The sequence below is a fragment of the Passer domesticus genome, chromosome 11 (assembly GCF_036417665.1).
Source record: "Passer domesticus isolate bPasDom1 chromosome 11, bPasDom1.hap1, whole genome shotgun sequence".
Lineage (NCBI taxonomy): Eukaryota > Metazoa > Chordata > Aves > Passeriformes > Passeridae > Passer > Passer domesticus.
In genome coordinates, this window is record NC_087484.1 from 28,755,670 (window position 1) to 28,772,857 (window position 17,188).

Here is a 17,188-nt window from a genome sequence, read left to right on the forward strand (position 1 = left end):
ATCAGGAACCTGGCATGGTGACTTTTGTTTCCCAGGGGAAAGGCTATGGCTCGTGTCCTGGGCCCGGTGGCCCGGAGTGGCCGGCTGCCTGCTGAAATTCCGAACGGATCAGGATACCTCCCAGATGCAAGGGGCCCCCACAGGCAACTGTGGCTGGTTTGACAGTGCCAAGTGCCTCCTGCAAACTGACATCAGGAACGTGGCCTGGTGACTTTGTTTCTCTGGGGCAAGGCCATCGTTCCACTTCTGAGCCCCGTAGCCCGGAGTGGCTAGATGCCTGCTGAAATTCTGCACGGATCAGGATATCTCTCAGATGCAAGGCGCCCCCACAGGCACCTGTGGCTGGTTTGACAGTGCCTAGTGCCTCCTGCAAACTGACATCAGGAACCTGGCCTGGTGACTTTTGTTTCTCAGGGGAAAGGCCATCGTTGTTATCCAGGGCACGGTGGACCGGAGTGGCCGGATGCCTGCGGAACTTCCGAACGGATCAGTATACCGCCTAGATGCAAGGTGCCCGCACAGGCAACTGTGGCTGGTTTGACAGTGCCTAGTGCCTCCTGCAAACTGACATCAGGAACCTGGCCTGGTGACTTTTGTTTCTCTGGGGAAAGGCCATAGATCGTGTACAGTGCCCGGTGGCCAGGAGTGGCCGGCTGCCTGCTGAAATTCCTCACGGATCAGGATACCTCCCAGATGAAAGGAGCCCGCACAGGCAACTGTGGCTGGTTTGACAGTGCCAAGTGCCTCCTGCAAAATGACATCAGCAACCTGGCCGGGGGAGTTTTGTTTCTCTGGGGAAAGGCCATCGTTCGTGTCCAGTGCACGGCGGCCTGGAGTGGCCGGCTGCCTGCTGAAATTCTGAACGGATCAGGATAGCTCCCAGATGCAAGGTGCCCCCACAGGCAAATGTTGGTAGTTTGACAGTGCCAAGTGCCTCCTGCAAACTGACATCAGTGACCTGGCCTGGTGACTTTTGTTTCTCTGGGGAAAGGCCATGGTTCATGTGCAGTGCCCGGTGGCTAGTAGTGGCCGGCTGCCTGCTGAAATTCCGCACAGATGAGGATACCACCTAGAAGCAAATGCCCCCACAGGCACCAGTGGCTGGTTTGACAGTGCCAAGTGCCTCCTGCAAACTGACATCAGGAACCTGGCCTGCTGACTTTTGTTTCTCTGGGGAAACGCCATGATTCATGTCCAGTGCCCGGTGGCATGGAGTGGCCGGCTGCCTGCTGAAATTCCGAACGGATCAGGATGCCTCCCAGATGCAAGGGGCCCGCAAAGGCAACTGTGGTTGGTTTGACAGTGCCAAGTGCCTCCTGCAAACTGACATCAGGAACCTGGCCTGGTGACTTTTGTTTCCCAGGGGAAAGGCCATCGTTTTTATCCAGGGCACGGTGGACCGGAGTGGCCGGATGCCTGCGGAAATTCCGAACGGATCAGTATACCGCCTAGATGCAAGGTGCCCCCACAGGCAACTGTGGCTGGTTTGACAGTGCCAAGTGCCTCCTGCAAACTGACATCAGGAACCTGGCCTGGTGACTTTTGTTTCTCTGGGGAAAGGCCATCGTTCGTGTCCAGTGCCCGGTGGCCAGGAGTGGCCGGCTGCCTGCTGAAATTCCGCACGGATCAGGATACCACAAGGATGCAAGATGCCCCCACAGGCAACTGTGGCTGGTTTGACAGTGCCAAGTGCCTCCTGCAAACTGACATCAGGAACCTGGCCTGGTGACTTTTGTTTCTCTGGGGAAAGGCCATGGTTCCTGTGCAGGGCTTGGTGGCGAGTAGTGGCCGGCCGCCAGCTGAAATTCCTCACGGTTGAGGATACCTCCCAGATGAAAGGAGCCCGCACAGGCAACTGTGGCTGGTTTGACAGTGCCAAGTGCCTCCTGCAAACTGACATCAGGAACCTGGCCGGGGGAGTTTTGTTTCTCTGGGGAAAGGCCATCGTTCGTGTCCAGTGCACGGCGGCCTGGAGTGCCCGGCTGCCTGCTGAAATTCCGCACAGATGAGGATACCAGCTAGAAGCAAATGCCCCCACAGGCACCAGTGGCTGGTTTAATAGTGCCAAGTGCCTCCTGCAAACTGACATCAGGAACCTGGCCTGGTGAGTTTTGTTTCTCTGGGCAAACGCCATGATTCATGTCCAGTGCCCGGTGGCATGGAGTGGCCGGCTGCCTGCTGAAATTCCGAACGGATCAGGATGCCTCCCAGATGCAAGGGGCCCGCACAGGCAACTGTGGTTGGTTTGACAGTGCCAAGTGCCTCCTGCAAACTGACATCAGCAACCTGGCCTGGTGACTTTTGTTTCTCAGGGGAAAGGCCATCGTTTTTATCCAGGGCACGGTGGACCGGAGTGGCCGGATGCCTGCGGAAATTCAGAACGGATCAGTATACCGCCTAGATGCAAGGTGCCCGCACAGGCAACTGTGGCTGGTTTGACAGTGCCAAGTGCCTCCTGCAAACTGACATCAGGAACCTGGCCTGGTGACTTTTGTTTCTCTGGGGAAAGGCCATCGTTCGTGTCCAGTGCCCGGTGGCCAGGAGTGGCCGGCTGCCTGCTGAAATTCCGCACGGATGAGGATACCACAAGGATGCAAGATGCCCCCACAGGCACCTGTGGCTGGTTTGACAGTGCCAGGTGCCTCCTGCAAACTGACATCAGGAACCTGGCCTGGTGAGTTTTGTTTCTCTGGGGAAAGGCCATGGTTCCTGTGCAGGGCTTGGTGGCGAGTAGTGCCCGGCCGCCAGCTGAAATTCCTCACGGTTGAGGATACCTCCCAGATGCAAGGAGCCCGCACAGGCAACTGTGGCTGGTTTGACAGTGCCAAGTGCCTCCTGCAAACTGACATCAGGAACCTGGCCGGGGGAGTTTTGTTTCTCTGGGGAAAGGCCATCGTTCGTGTCCAGTGCACGGCGGCCTGGAGTGGCCGGCTGCCTGTTAAAATTCCTCACGGTTGAGGATACCTCCCAGATGCAAGCTGCCCCCACAGGCAACTGTTGGTAGTTTGACAGTGCCAAGTGCCTCCTGCAAACTGACATCAGTGACCTGGCCTGGTGACTTTTGTTTCTCTGGGGAAAGGCCATGGTTCATGTCCAGTGCCCGGTGGCTTGGATTGGCCGGCTGCCTGCTGAAATTCCGCACAGATGAGGATACCACCTAGAAGCAAATGCCCCCATAGGCACCAGTGGCTGGTTTAACAGTGTCAAGTGCCTCCTGCAAACTGACATCAGGAACCTGGCCTGCTGACTTTTGTTTCTCTGGGGAAACGCCATGATTCATGTCCAGTGCCCGGTGGCATGGAGTGGCCGGCTGCCTGCTGAAATTCCGAACGGATCAGGATGCCTCCCAGATGCAAGGGGCCCCCACAGGCAACTGTGGTTGGTTTGACAGTGCCAAGTGCCTCCTGCAAACTGACATCAGGAACCTGGAATGGTGACTTTTGTTTCCCAGGGGAAAGGCTATGGCTCGTGTCCTGGGCCCGGTGGCCCGGAGTGGCCGGCTGCCTGCTGAAATTCCTCACGGTTGAGGATAGCTCCCAGATGCAAGCTGCCCCCACAGGCAACTGTTGGTAGTTTGACAGTGCCAAGTGCCTCCTGCAAACTGACATCAGGAACCTGGCCTGGTGACTTTTGTTTCTCTGGGGAAAAGCCATGGTTCAAGTCCAGGGCCGGGTGGCCCGGATTGGCCGGCTGTCTGTTGAAATTCCGCACGGATCAGGATGCCTCCCAGACCAAAGGTACCACCACAGGCGCCTGTGGCTGTTTTGACAGTGCCAAGTGCCTCCTGCAAACTGACATCAGGAACCTGGCCTGCTGACTTTTGTTTCTCATTGGAATGGCCATGGTTCGTGTCAAGTGCCCCGTGGCCTGGAGTGGCCGGCTGCCTGCTGAAATTCCGAACGGATCAGGATACCACAAGGATGCAAGATGCCCCCACAGGCACCTGTGGCTGGTTTGACATTGCCAAGTGCCTCCTGCAAACTGACATCAGGAACCTGGCCTGGTGACTTTTGTTTCTCAGGGGAAAGGCCATCGTTGTTATCCAGGGCACGGTGGACCGGAGTGGCCGGATGCCTGCGGAAATTCCGAACGGATCAGTATACCTCCTAGATTCAAGGTGCCCCCACAGGCAACTGTGGTTGGTTTGACAGTGCCAAGTGCCTCCTGCAAACTGACATCAGGAACCTGGCATGGTGACTTTTGTTTCCCAGGGGAAAGGCTATGGCTCGTGTCCTGGGCCCGGTGGCCCGGAGTGGCCGGCTGCCTGCTGAAATTCCGAACGGATCAGGATACATCCAAGATGCAAGGGGCCCCCACAGGCACCTGTGGCTGGTTTGACAGTGCCAAGTGCCTCCTGCAAACTGACATCAGGAACCTGGCCTGGTGACTTTGTTTCTCTGGGGCAAGGCCATCGTTCCACTTCTGAGCCCCGTAGCCCGTAGTGCCTAGATGCCTGCTGAAATTCTGCACGGATCAGGATATCTCTCAGATGCAAGGCGCCCCCACAGGCACCTGTGGCTGGTTTGACAGTGCCAAGTGCCTCCTGCAAACTGACATCAGGAACCTGGCCTGCTGACTTTTGTTTCTCTGGGGAAACGCCATGATTCATGTCCAGTGCCCGGTGGCATGGAGTGGCTGGCTGCCTGCTGAAATTACGAACGGATCAGGATACCTCCCAGATGCAGGGGGCCCCCACAGGCACCTGTGGGTGGTTTGATAGTGCCAAGTGCCTCCTGCAAACTGACATCAGGAACCTGGCCTGCTGACTTTTGTTTCTCATTGGAATGGCCATGGTTCGTGTCAAGTGCCCCGTGGCCTGGAGTGGCCGGCTGCCTGCTGAAATTCCGAACGGATCAGGATACCACAAGGATGCAAGATGCCCCCACAGGCACCTGTGGCTGGTTTGACATTGCCAAGTGCCTCCTGCAAACTGACATCAGGAACCTGGCCTGGTGACTTTTGTTTCTCAGGGGAAAGGCCATCGTTGTTATCCAGGGCACGGTGGACCGGAGTGGCCGGATGCCTGCGGAAATTCCGAACGGATCAGTATACCTCCTAGATTCAAGGTGCCCCCACAGGCAACTGTGGTTGGTTTGACAGTGCCAAGTGCCTCCTGCAAACTGACATCAGGAACCTGGCATGGTGACTTTTGTTTCCCAGGGGAAAGGCTATGGCTCGTGTCAAGTGCCCGGTGGCCCGGAGTGGCCGGCTGCCTGCTGAAATTCCGAACGGATCAGGATACATCCAAGATGCAAGGGGCCCCCACAGGCACCTGTGGCTGGTTTGACAGTGCCAAGCGCCTCCTGCAAACTGACATCAGGAACCTGGCCTGGTGACTTTGTTTCTCTGGGGCAAGGCCATCGTTCCACTTCTGAGCCCCGTAGCCCGTAGTGCCTAGATGCCTGCTGAAATTCTGCACGGATCAGGATATCTCTCAGATGCAAGGCGCCCCCACAGGCACCTGTGGCTGGTTTGACAGTGCCAAGTGCCTCCTGCAAACTGACATCAGGAACCTGGCCGGCTGACTTTTGTTTCTCTGGGGAAATGCCATGATTCATGTCCAGTGCCCGGTGGCATGGAGTGGCTGGCTGCCTGCTGAAATTACGAACGGATCAGGATACCTCCCAGATGCAGGGGGCCCCCACAGGCACCTGTGGGTGGTTTGATAGTGCCAAGTGCCTCCTGAAAACTGACATCAGGAACCTGGCCTGTGACTTTTGTTTCTCTGGGGAAAGGCCATGGTTCAAGTCCAGGGCCGGGTGGCCCGGATTGACCTGCTGTCTGTTGAAATTCCGCACGGATGAGGATGCCTCCCAGACCAAAGGTACCACCACAGGCGCCTGTGGCTGGTTTGACAGTGCCAAGTGCCTCCTGCAAACTGACATCAGGAACCTGGCCTGGTGACTTTTGTTTCTCTGGGGAATGGCCATGTTTCGTGTCAAGTGCCCCGTGGCCTGGAGTGGCTGGCTGCCTGCTGAAATTCCGCATGGATCAGGATACCACAAGGATGCAAGATGCCCCCACAGGCACCTGTGGCTGGTTTGACAGTGCCAAGTGCCTCCTGCAAACTGACATCAGGAACCTGGCCTGGTGACTTTTGTTTCTCAGGGGAAAGGCCATCGTTGTTATCCAGGGCACGGTGGACCGGAGTGGCCGGATGCCTGCGGAACTTCCGAACGGATCAGTATACCGCCTAGATGCAAGGTGCCCGCACAGGCAACTGTGGCTGGTTTGACAGTGCCAAGTGCCTCCTGCAAACTGACATCAGGAACCTGGCCTGGTGACTTTTGTTTCTCTGGGGAAAGGCCATCATTCGTGTCCAGTGCCCGGTGGCCTGGAGTGGCCGGCTGCCTGCTGAAATTCCGAACGGATGAGGATACCAGAAGGATGCAAGATGCCCCCACAGGCAACTGTGGCTGGTTTGACATTGCCAAGTGCCTCCTGCAAACTGACATCAGGAACCTGGCCTGGTGACTTTTGTTTCTCTGGGGAAAGGCCATGGTTCCTGTGCAGGGCTTGGTGGCGAGTAGTGGCCGGCCGCCAGCTGAAATTCCTCACGGTTGAGGATACCTCCCAGATGAAAGGAGCCCGCACAGGCAACTGTGGCTGGTTTGACAGTGCCAAGTGCCTCCTGCAAACTGACATCAGCAACCTGGCCGGGGGAGTTTTGTTTCTCTGGGGAAAGGCCATCGTTCGTGTCCAGTGCACGGCGGCCTGGAGTGGCCGGCTGCCTGCTGAAATTCCTCACGGTTGAGGATAGCTCCCAGATGCAAGGTGCCCCCACAGGCAACTGTTGGTAGTTTGACAGTGCCAAGTGCCTCCTGCAAACTGACATCAGTGACCTGGCCTGGTGACTTTTGTTTCTCTGGGGAAAGGCCATCGTTCATGTCCAGTGCCCGGTGGCTAGGAGTGGCCGGCTGCCTGCTGAAATTCCGCACAGATGAGGATACCACCTAGAAGCAAATGCCCCCACAGGCACCAGTGGCTGGTTTAACACTGCCAAGTGCCTCCTGCAAACTGACATCGGGAACCTGGCCTGCTGTCTTTTGTTTCTCTGGGGAAACGCCATGATTCATGTCCAGTGCCCGGTGGCTTGGAGTGGCCGGCTGCCTACTGAAATTCCGAACGGATCAGGATACCTCCCAGATGCAAGGGGCCCCCACAGGCAACTGTGGCTGGTTTGACAGTGCCAAGTGCCTCCTGCAAACTGACATCAGGAACCTGGCCTGGTGACTTTTGTTTCTCTGGGGAAAAGCCATGGTTCAAGTCCAGGGCCGGGTGGCCCGGATTGGCCGGCTGTCTGTTGAAATTCCGCACGGATCAGGATGCCTCCCAGACCAAAGGTACCACCACAGGCGCCTGTGGCTGTTTTGACAGTGCCAAGTGCCTCCTGCAAACTGACATCAGGAACCTGGCCTGCTGACTTTTGTTTCTCATTGGAATGGCCATGGTTCGTGTCAAGTGCCCCGTGGCCTGGAGTGGCCGGCTGCCTGCTGAAATTCCGAACGGATCAGGATACCACAAGGATGCAAGATGCCCCCACAGGCACCTGTGGCTGGTTTGACATTGCCAAGTGCCTCCTGCAAACTGACATCAGGAACCTGGCCTGCTGACTTTTGTTTCTCAGGGGAAAGGCCATCGTTGTTATCCAGGGCACGGTGGACCGGAGTGGCCGGATGCCTGCGGAAATTCCGAACGGATCAGTATACCTCCTAGATTCAAGGTGCCCCCACAGGCAACTGTGGTTGGTTTGACAGTGCCAAGTGCCTCCTGCAAACTGACATCAGGAACCTGGCATGGTGACTTTTGTTTCCCAGGGGAAAGGCTATGGCTCGTGTCCTGGGCCCGGTGGCCCGGAGTGGCCGGCTGCCTGCTGAAATTCCGAACGGATCAGGATACATCCAAGATGCAAGGGGCCCCCACAGGCACCTGTGGCTGGTTTGACAGTGCCAAGTGCCTCCTGCAAACTGACATCAGGAACCTGGCCTGGTGACTTTGTTTCTCTGGGGCAAGGCCATCGTTCCACTTCTGAGCCCCGTAGCCCGTAGTGCCTAGATGCCTGCTGAAATTCTGCACGGATCAGGATATCTCTCAGATGCAAGGCGCCCCCACAGGCACCTGTGGCTGGTTTGACAGTGCCAAGTGCCTCCTGCAAACTGACATCAGGAACCTGGCCGGCTGCCTTTTGTTTCTCTGGGGAAACGCCATGATTCATGTCCAGTGCCCGGTGGCATGGAGTGGCTGGCTGCCTGCTGAAATTACGAACGGATCAGGATACCTCCCAGATGCAGGGGGCCCCCACAGGCACCTGTGGGTGGTTTGATAGTGCCAAGTGCCTCCTGCAAACTGACATCAGGAACCTGGCCTGCTGACTTTTGTTTCTCATTGGAATGGCCATGGTTCGTGTCAAGTGCCCCGTGGCCTGGAGTGGCCGGCTGCCTGCTGAAATTCCGAACGGATCAGGATACCACAAGGATGCAAGATGCCCCCACAGGCACCTGTGGCTGGTTTGACATTGCCAAGTGCCTCCTGCAAACTGACATCAGGAACCTGGCCTGGTGACTTTTGTTTCTCAGGGGAAAGGCCATCGTTGTTATCCAGGGCACGGTGGACCGGAGTGGCCGGATGCCTGCGGAAATTCCGAACGGATCAGTATACCTCCTAGATTCAAGGTGCCCCCACAGGCAACTGTGGTTGGTTTGACAGTGCCAAGTGCCTCCTGCAAACTGACATCAGGAACCTGGCATGGTGACTTTTGTTTCCCAGGGGAAAGGCTATGGCTCGTGTCAAGTGCCCGGTGGCCCGGAGTGGCCGGCTGCCTGCTGAAATTCCGAACGGATCAGGATACATCCAAGATGCAAGGGGCCCCCACAGGCACCTGTGGCTGGTTTGACAGTGCCAAGTGCCTCCTGCAAACTGACATCAGGAACCTGGCCTGGTGACTTTGTTTCTCTGGGGCAAGGCCATCGTTCCACTTCTGAGCCCCGTAGCCCGTAGTGCCTAGATGCCTGCTGAAATTCTGCACGGATCAGGATATCTCTCAGATGCAAGGCGCCCCCACAGGCACCTGTGGCTGGTTTGACAGTGCCAAGTGCCTCCTGCAAACTGACATCAGGAACCTGGCCGGCTGACTTTTGTTTCTCTGGGGAAACGCCATGATTCATGTCCAGTGCCCGGTGGCATGGAGTGGCTGGCTGCCTGCTGAAATTACGAACGGATCAGGATACCTCCCAGATGCAGGGGGCCCCCACAGGCACCTGTGGGTGGTTCGACAGTGCCAAGTGCCTCCTGAAAACTGACATCAGGAACCTGGCCTGTGACTTTTGTTTCTCTGGGGAAAGGCCATGGTTCAAGTCCAGGGCCGGGTGGCCCGGATTGACCTGCTGTCTGTTGAAATTCCGCACGGATGAGGATGCCTCCCAGACCAAAGGTACCACCACAGGCGCCTGTGGCTGGTTTGACAGTGCCAAGTGCCTCCTGCAAACTGACATCAGGAACCTGGCCTGGTGACTTTTGTTTCTCTGGGGAATGGCCATGTTTCGTGTCAAGTGCCCCGTGGCCTGGAGTGGCTGGCTGCCTGCTGAAATTCCGCATGGATCAGGATACCACAAGGATGCAAGATGCCCCCACAGGCACCTGTGGCTGGTTTGACAGTGCCAAGTGCCTCCTGCAAACTGACATCAGGAACCTGGCCTGGTGACTTTTGTTTCTCAGGGGAAAGGCCATCGTTGTTATCCAGGGCACGGTGGACCGGAGTGGCCGGATGCCTGCGGAACTTCCGAACGGATCAGTATACCGCCTAGATGCAAGGTGCCCGCACAGGCAACTGTGGCTGGTTTGACAGTGCCAAGTGCCTCCTGCAAACTGACATCAGGAACCTGGCCTGGTGACTTTTGTTTCTCAGGGGAAAGGCCATCGTTGTTATCCAGGGCACGGTGGACCGGAGTGGCCGGATGCCTGCGGAAATTCCGAACGGATCAGTATACCTCCTAGATTCAAGGTGCCCCCACAGGCAACTGTGGTTGGTTTGACAGTGCCAAGTGCCTCCTGCAAACTGACATCAGGAACCTGGCATGGTGACTTTTGTTTCCCAGGGGAAAGGCTATGGCTCGTGTCCTGGGCCCGGTGGCCCGGAGTGGCCGGCTGCCTGCTGAAATTCCGAACGGATCAGGATACATCCAAGATGCAAGGGGCCCCCACAGGCACCTGTGGCTGGTTTGACAGTGCCAAGTGCCTCCTGCAAACTGACATCAGGAACCTGGCCTGGTGACTTTGTTTCTCTGGGGCAAGGCCATCGTTCCACTTCTGAGCCCCGTAGCCCGTAGTGCCTAGATGCCTGCTGAAATTCTGCACGGATCAGGATATCTCTCAGATGCAAGGCGCCCCCACAGGCACCTGTGGCTGGTTTGACAGTGCCAAGTGCCTCCTGCAAACTGACATCAGGAACCTGGCCTGCTGACTTTTGTTTCTCTGGGGAAACGCCATGATTCATGTCCAGTGCCCGGTGGCATGGAGTGGCTGGCTGCCGGCTGAAATTACGAACGGATCAGGATACCTCCCAGATGCAGGGGGCCCCCACAGGCACCTGTGGGTGGTTTGATAGTGCCAAGTGCCTCCTGAAAACTGACATCAGGAACCTGGCCTGGTGACTTTTGTTTCTCTGGGGAAAGGCCATGGTTCAAGTCCAGGGCCGGGTGGCCCGGATTGACCTGCTGTCTGTTGAAATTCTGCACGGATCAGGATGCCTCCCAGACCAAAGGTACCACCACAGGCGCCTGTGGCTGGTTTGACAGTGCCAAGTGCCTCCTGCAAACTGACATCAGGAACCTGGCCTGGTGACTTTTGTTTCTCTGGGGAATGGCCATGTTTCGTGTCAAGTGCCCCGTGGCCTGGAGTGGCTGGCTGCCTGCTGAAATTCCGCACGGATCAGGATACCACAAGGATGCAAGATGCTCCCACAGGCACCTGTGGCTGGTTTGACAGTGCCAAGTGCCTCCTGCAAACTGACATCAGGAACCTGGCCTGGTGACTTTTGTTTCTCAGGGGAAAGGCCATCGTTGTTATCCAGGGCACGGTGGACCGGAGTGGCCGGATGCCTGCGGAACTTCCGAACTGATCAGTATACCGCCTAGATGCAAGGTGCCCGCACAGGCAACTGTGGCTGGTTTGACAGTGCCAAGTGCCTCCTGCAAACTGACATCAGGAACCTGGCCTGGTGACTTTTGTTTCTCTGGGGAAAGGCCATCATTCGTGTCCAGTGCCCGGTGGCCTGGAATGGCCGGCTGCCTGCTGAAATTCCGCACGGATGAGGATACCAGAAGGATGCAAGATGCCCCCACAGGCAACTGTGGCTGGTTTGACAGTGCCAAGTGCCTCCTGCAAACTGACATCAGGAACCTGGCCTGGTGACTTTTGTTTCTCTGGGGAAAGGCCATGGTTCCTGTGCAGGACTTGGTGGCGAGTAGTGGCCGGCCGCCAGCTGAAATTCCTCACGGTTGAGGATACCTCCCAGATGAAAGGAGCCCGCACAGGCAACTGTGGCTGGTTTGACAGTGCCAAGTGCCTCCTGCAAACTGACATCAGGAACCTGGCCTGCTGACTTTTGTTTCTCTGGGGAAACGCCATGATTCATGTCCAGTGCCCGGTGGCATGGAGTGGCCGGCTGCCTGCTGAAATTCCGAACGGATCAGGATGCCTCCCAGATGCAAGGGGCCCCCACAGGCAACTGTGGTTGGTTTGACAGTGCCAAGTGCCTCCTGCAAACTGACATCAGGAACCTGGAATGGTGACTTTTGTTTCCCAGGGGAAAGGCTATGGCTCGTGTCCTGGGCCCGGTGGCCCGGAGTGGCCGGCTGCCTGCTGAAATTCCTCACGGTTGAGGATAGCTCCCAGATGCAAGCTGCCCCCATAGGCAACAGTGGCTGGTTTGACAGTGCCAAGTGCCTCCTGCAAACTGACATCAGTGACCTGGCCTGGTGACTTTTGTTTCTCTGGGGAAAGGCCATGGTTCATGTCCAGTGCCCGGTGGCTAGGAGTGGCCGGCTGCCTGCTGAAATTCCGCACAGATGAGGATACCACCTAGAAGCAAATGCCCCCACAGGCACCAGTGGCTGGTTTAACACTGCCAAGTGCCTCCTGCAAACTGACATCGGGAACCTGGCCTGCTGTCTTTTGTTTCTCTGGGGAAACGCCATGATTCATGTCCAGTGCCCGGTGGCTTGGAGTGGCCGGCTGCCTACTGAAATTCCGAACGGATCAGGATACCTCCCAGATGCAAGGGGCCCCCACAGGCAACTGTGGCTGGTTTGACAGTGCCAAGTGCCTCCTGCAAACTGACATCAGGAACCTGGCCTGGTGACTTTTGTTTCTCTGGGGAAAAGCCATGGTTCAAGTCCAGGGCCGGGTGGCCCGGATTGGCCGGCTGTCTGCTGAAATTCCGCACGGATGAGGATGCCTCCCAGACCAAAGGTACCACCACAGGCGCCTGTGGCTGTTTTGACAGTGCCAAGTGCCTCCTGCAAACTGACATCAGGAACCTGGCCTGCTGACTTTTGTTTCTCTGTGGAATGGCCATGGTTCGTGTCAAGTGCCCCGTGGCCTGGAGTGGCTGGCTGCCTGCTGAAATTCCGCACGGATCAGGATACATCCAAGATGCAAGGGGCCCCCACAGGCACCTGTGGCTGGTTTGACAGTGCCAAGTGCCTCCTGCAAACTGACATCAGGAACCTGGCCTGGTGACTTTGTTTCTCTGGGGCAAGGCCATCGTTCCACTTCTGAGCCCCGTAGCCCGTAGTGCCTAGATGCCTGCTGAAATTCTGCACGGATCAGGATATCTCTCAGATGCAAGGCGCCCCCACAGGCACCTGTGGCTGGTTTGACAGTGCCAAGTGCCTCCTGCAAACTGACATCAGGAACCTGGCCTGCTGACTTTTGTTTCTCTGGGGAAACGCCATGATTCATGTCCAGTGCCCGGTGGCATGGAGTGGCTGGCTGCCGGCTGAAATTACGAACGGATCAGGATACCTCCCAGATGCAGGGGGCCCCCACAGGCACCTGTGGGTGGTTTGATAGTGCCAAGTGCCTCCTGCAAACTGACATCAGGAACCTGGCCTGGTGACATTTGTTTCTCTGGGGAAAGGCCATGGTTCAAGTCCAGGGCCGGGTGGCCCGGATTGACCTGCTGTCTGTTGAAATTCTGCACGGATCAGGATGCCTCCCAGACCAAAGGTACCACCACAGGCGCCTGTGGCTGGTTTGACAGTGCCAAGTGCCTCCTGCAAACTGACATCAGGAACCTGGCCTGGTGACTTTTGTTTCTCTGGGGAATGGCCATGTTTCGTGTCAAGTGCCCCGTGGCCTGGAGTGGCTGGCTGCCTGCTGAAATTCCGCACGGATCAGGATACCACAAGGATGCAAGATGCCCCCACAGGCACCTGTGGCTGGTTTGACAGTGCCAAGTGCCTCCTGCAAACTGACATCAGGAACCTGGCCTGGTGACTTTTGTTTCTCAGGGGAAAGGCCATCGTTGTTATCCAGGGCACGGTGGACCGGAGTGGCCGGATGCCTGCGGAACTTCCGAACGGATCAGTATACCGCCTAGATGCAAGGTGCCCGCACAGGCAACTGTGGCTGGTTTGACAGTGCCAGGTGCCTCCTGCAAACTGACATCAGGAACCTGGCCTGGTGAGTTTTGTTTCTCTGGGGAAAGGTCATGGTTCATGTCCAGGGCGCGGTGGACCGGAATGGCTGGATGCCTGCGGAAATTCCGAATGGATCAGTATACAGCCTAGATGCAAGGTGCCCGCACAGGCAACTGTGGCTGGTTTGACAGTGCCAAGTGCCTCCTGCAAACTGACATCAGGAATCTGGCCTGGTGACTTTCGTTTCTCTGGGGAAAGGCCATCGTTCGTGTCCAGTGCCCGGTGGCCTGGAGTGGCCGTCCGCCTGCTGAAATTCCGCACGGATGAGGATACCACAAGGATGCAAGATGCCCGCACAGGCAACTGTGGCTGGTTTGACAGTGCCAAGTGCCTCCTGCAAACTGACATCAGGAACCTGGCCTGCTGAGTTTTGTTTTTCTGGGGAAAGGCCATGGTTCCTGTGCAGGGCTCTGTGGCGAGTAGTGGCCGGGCGCCTGCTGAAAGTCCTCACGGTTGAGGATAGCTCCCAGATGCAAGGTGCCCCCACAGGCAACTGTGGCTGGTTTGACAGTGCCAAGTGCCTCCTGCAAACTGACATCAGGAACCTGGCCTGGTGCCTTTTGCTTCTCAGGGGAAATGCCATGGTTTGTGTCCAGGGCCTAGTGGCCAGTAGTGGCCGGTCGTCTGCTGAAATTCCTCACAATTTAGGATACCTCCGAGATGCAAGGTGCCCCCACAGGCAACAGTGGCTGGTTTAACAGTGCCAAATGCCTCCTGCAAACTGACATCAGGAACCTGGCCTGGTGACTTTTGTTTCTCTGGGGAAACGCCATGATTCATGTCCAGTGCCCGGTGACATGGAGTGGCCGGCTGCCTGCTGAAATTCCGAACGGATCAGGATGCCTCCCAGATGCAAGGGGCCCCCACAGGCAACTGTGGTTGGTTTGACAGTGCCAAGCGCCTTCTGCAAACTGACATCAGGAACCTGGCATGGTGACTTTTGTTTCCCAGGGGAAAGGCTATGGCTCGTGTCCTGGGCCCTGTGGCCCGGAGTGGCCGGCTGCCTGCTGAAATTCCAAACGGATCAGGATACCTCCCAGATGCAAGGGGCCCCCACAGGCACCTGTGGCTGGTTTGACAGTGCCAAGTGCCTCCTGCAAACTGACATCAGGAACCTGGCCTGGTGACTTCTGTTTCTCTGGGGAAAGGCCATGGTTCAAGTCCAGGGCCGGGTGGCTAGGATTGGCCGGCTGTCTGTTGAAATTCCGAACGGATGAGGATGCCTCCCAGACCTAAGGTAACACCACAGGCGCCTGTGGCTGGTTTGACAGTGCCAGGTGCCTCCTGCAAACTGACATCAGGAACCTGGCCTGGTGACTTTTGTTTCTCAGGGGAATGGCCATGTTTCGTGTCAAGTGCCCCGTGGCCTGGAGTGGCCGGATGCCTGCGGAAATTCCGAACGGATCAGTATACCGCCTAGATGCAAGGTGCCCCCACAGGCAACTGTGGCTGGTTTGACAGTGCCAAGTGCCTCCTGCAAACTGACATCAGGAACCTGGCCTGGTGACTTTTGTTTCTCAGGGGAAAGGCCATCGTTCGTGTCCAGTGCCCGGTGGCCTGTAGTGGCCGGCTGCCTGCAGAAATTCCGCACGGATGAGGATACCACAAGGATGCAAGATGCCCCCACAGGCAACTGTGGCTGGTTTGACAGTGCCAAGTGCCTCCTGCAAACTGACATCAGGAACCTGGCCTGGTGACTTTTGTTTCTCTGGGGAAAGGCCATGGTTACTGTGCAGGGCTTGGTGGCCTGTAGTGGCCGGCCGCCAGCTGAAATTCCTCACGGTTGAGGATACCTCCCAGATGAAAGGAGCCCGCACAGGCAACTGTGGCTGGTTTGACAGTGCCAAGTGCCTCCTGCAAACTGACATCAGCAACCTGGCCTGGTGACTTTTGTTTCTCTGGGGAAAGGCCATCGTTCGTGTCCAGTGCCCGGCGGCCTGGAGTGGCCGGCTGCCTGCTGAAATTCCTCACGGTTGAGGATAGCTCCCAGATGCAAGGTTCCCACATAGGCAACTGTGGCTGGTTTGACAGTGCCAAGTGCCTCCTGCAAACTGACATCAGGAACCTGGCCTGGTGCCTTTTGCTTCTCAGTGGAAATGCCATGCTTCATGTCCAGGGCCTAGTGGCCAGTAGTGGCCGGTCGCCTGCTGAAATTCCTAACGATTTAGGATACCTCCGAGATGCAAGGTGCCCCCACAGGCAACAGTGGCTGGTTTAACAGTGCCAAGTGCCTCCTGCAAACTGACATCAGGAACCTGGCCTGGTGACTTTTGTTTCTCTGGGGAAACGCCATGATTCATGTCCAGTGCCCGGTGGCATGGAGTGGCTGGCTGCCTGCTGAAATTCCGAACGGATCAGGATGCCTCCCAGATGCAAGGGGCCCACACAGGCAACTGTGGCTGGTTTGACAGTGCCAAGTGCCTCCTGCAAACTGACATCAGGAACCTGGCCTGTGACTTTTGTTTCTCTGGGGAAAGGCTATGGCTCGTGTCCTGGCCCCGGTGGCCCGGAGTGGCCGGCTGCCTACTGAAATTCCGAACGGATCAGGATACCTCCCAGATGCAAGGGGCCCACACAGGCAACTGTGGCTGGTTTGACAGTGCCAAGTGCCTCCTGCAAACTGACATCAGGAACCTGGCCTGTGACTTTTGTTTCTCTGGGGAAAGGCCATCGTTCCTCTACAGGGCCCGGTGGCCCGGATTGGCCGGCTGTCTGTTGAAATTCCGCACGGATCAGGATGCCTCCCAGACCAAATGTACCACCACAGGCGCCTGTGGCTGGTTTGACAGTGCCAAGTGCCTCCTGCAAACTGACATCAGGAACCTGGCCTGGTGACTTTTGTTTCTCTGGGGAATGGCCATGTTTCGTGTCAAGTGCCCCGTGGCCTGGAGTGGCCGGATGCCTGCGGAAATTACGAACGGATCAGTATACCGTCTAGATGCAAGGTGCCCCCACACGCAACTGTGGCTGGTTTGACAGTGCCAAGTGCCTCCTGCAAACTGACATCAGGAACCTGGCCTGGTGACTTTTGTTTCTCTGGGGAAAGGCCATCGTTCGTGTCCAGTGCCCGGTGGCCTGGAGTGGCCGGCTGCCTGCAGAAATTCCGCACGGATGAGGATACCACAAGGATGCAAGATGCCCCCACAGGCAACTGTGGCTGGTTTGACAGTGCCAAGTGCCTCCTGCAAACAGACATCAGGAACCTGGCCTGGTGAGTTTTGTTTCTCTGGGGAAAGGCCATGGTTCCTGTGCAGGGCTTGGTGGCGAGTAGTGGCCGGCCGCCAGCTGAAATTCCTCACGGTTGAGGATACCTCCCAGATGAAAGGAGCCCGCACAGGCAACTGTGGCTGGTTTGACAGTGCCAAGTGCCTCCTGCAAACTGACATCAGCAACGTGGCGGGGGAGTTTTGTTTCTCTGGGGAAAGGCCATCGTTCGTGTCCAGTGCACGGCGGCCTGGAGTGGCCGGCTGCCTGCTGAAATTCCTCAC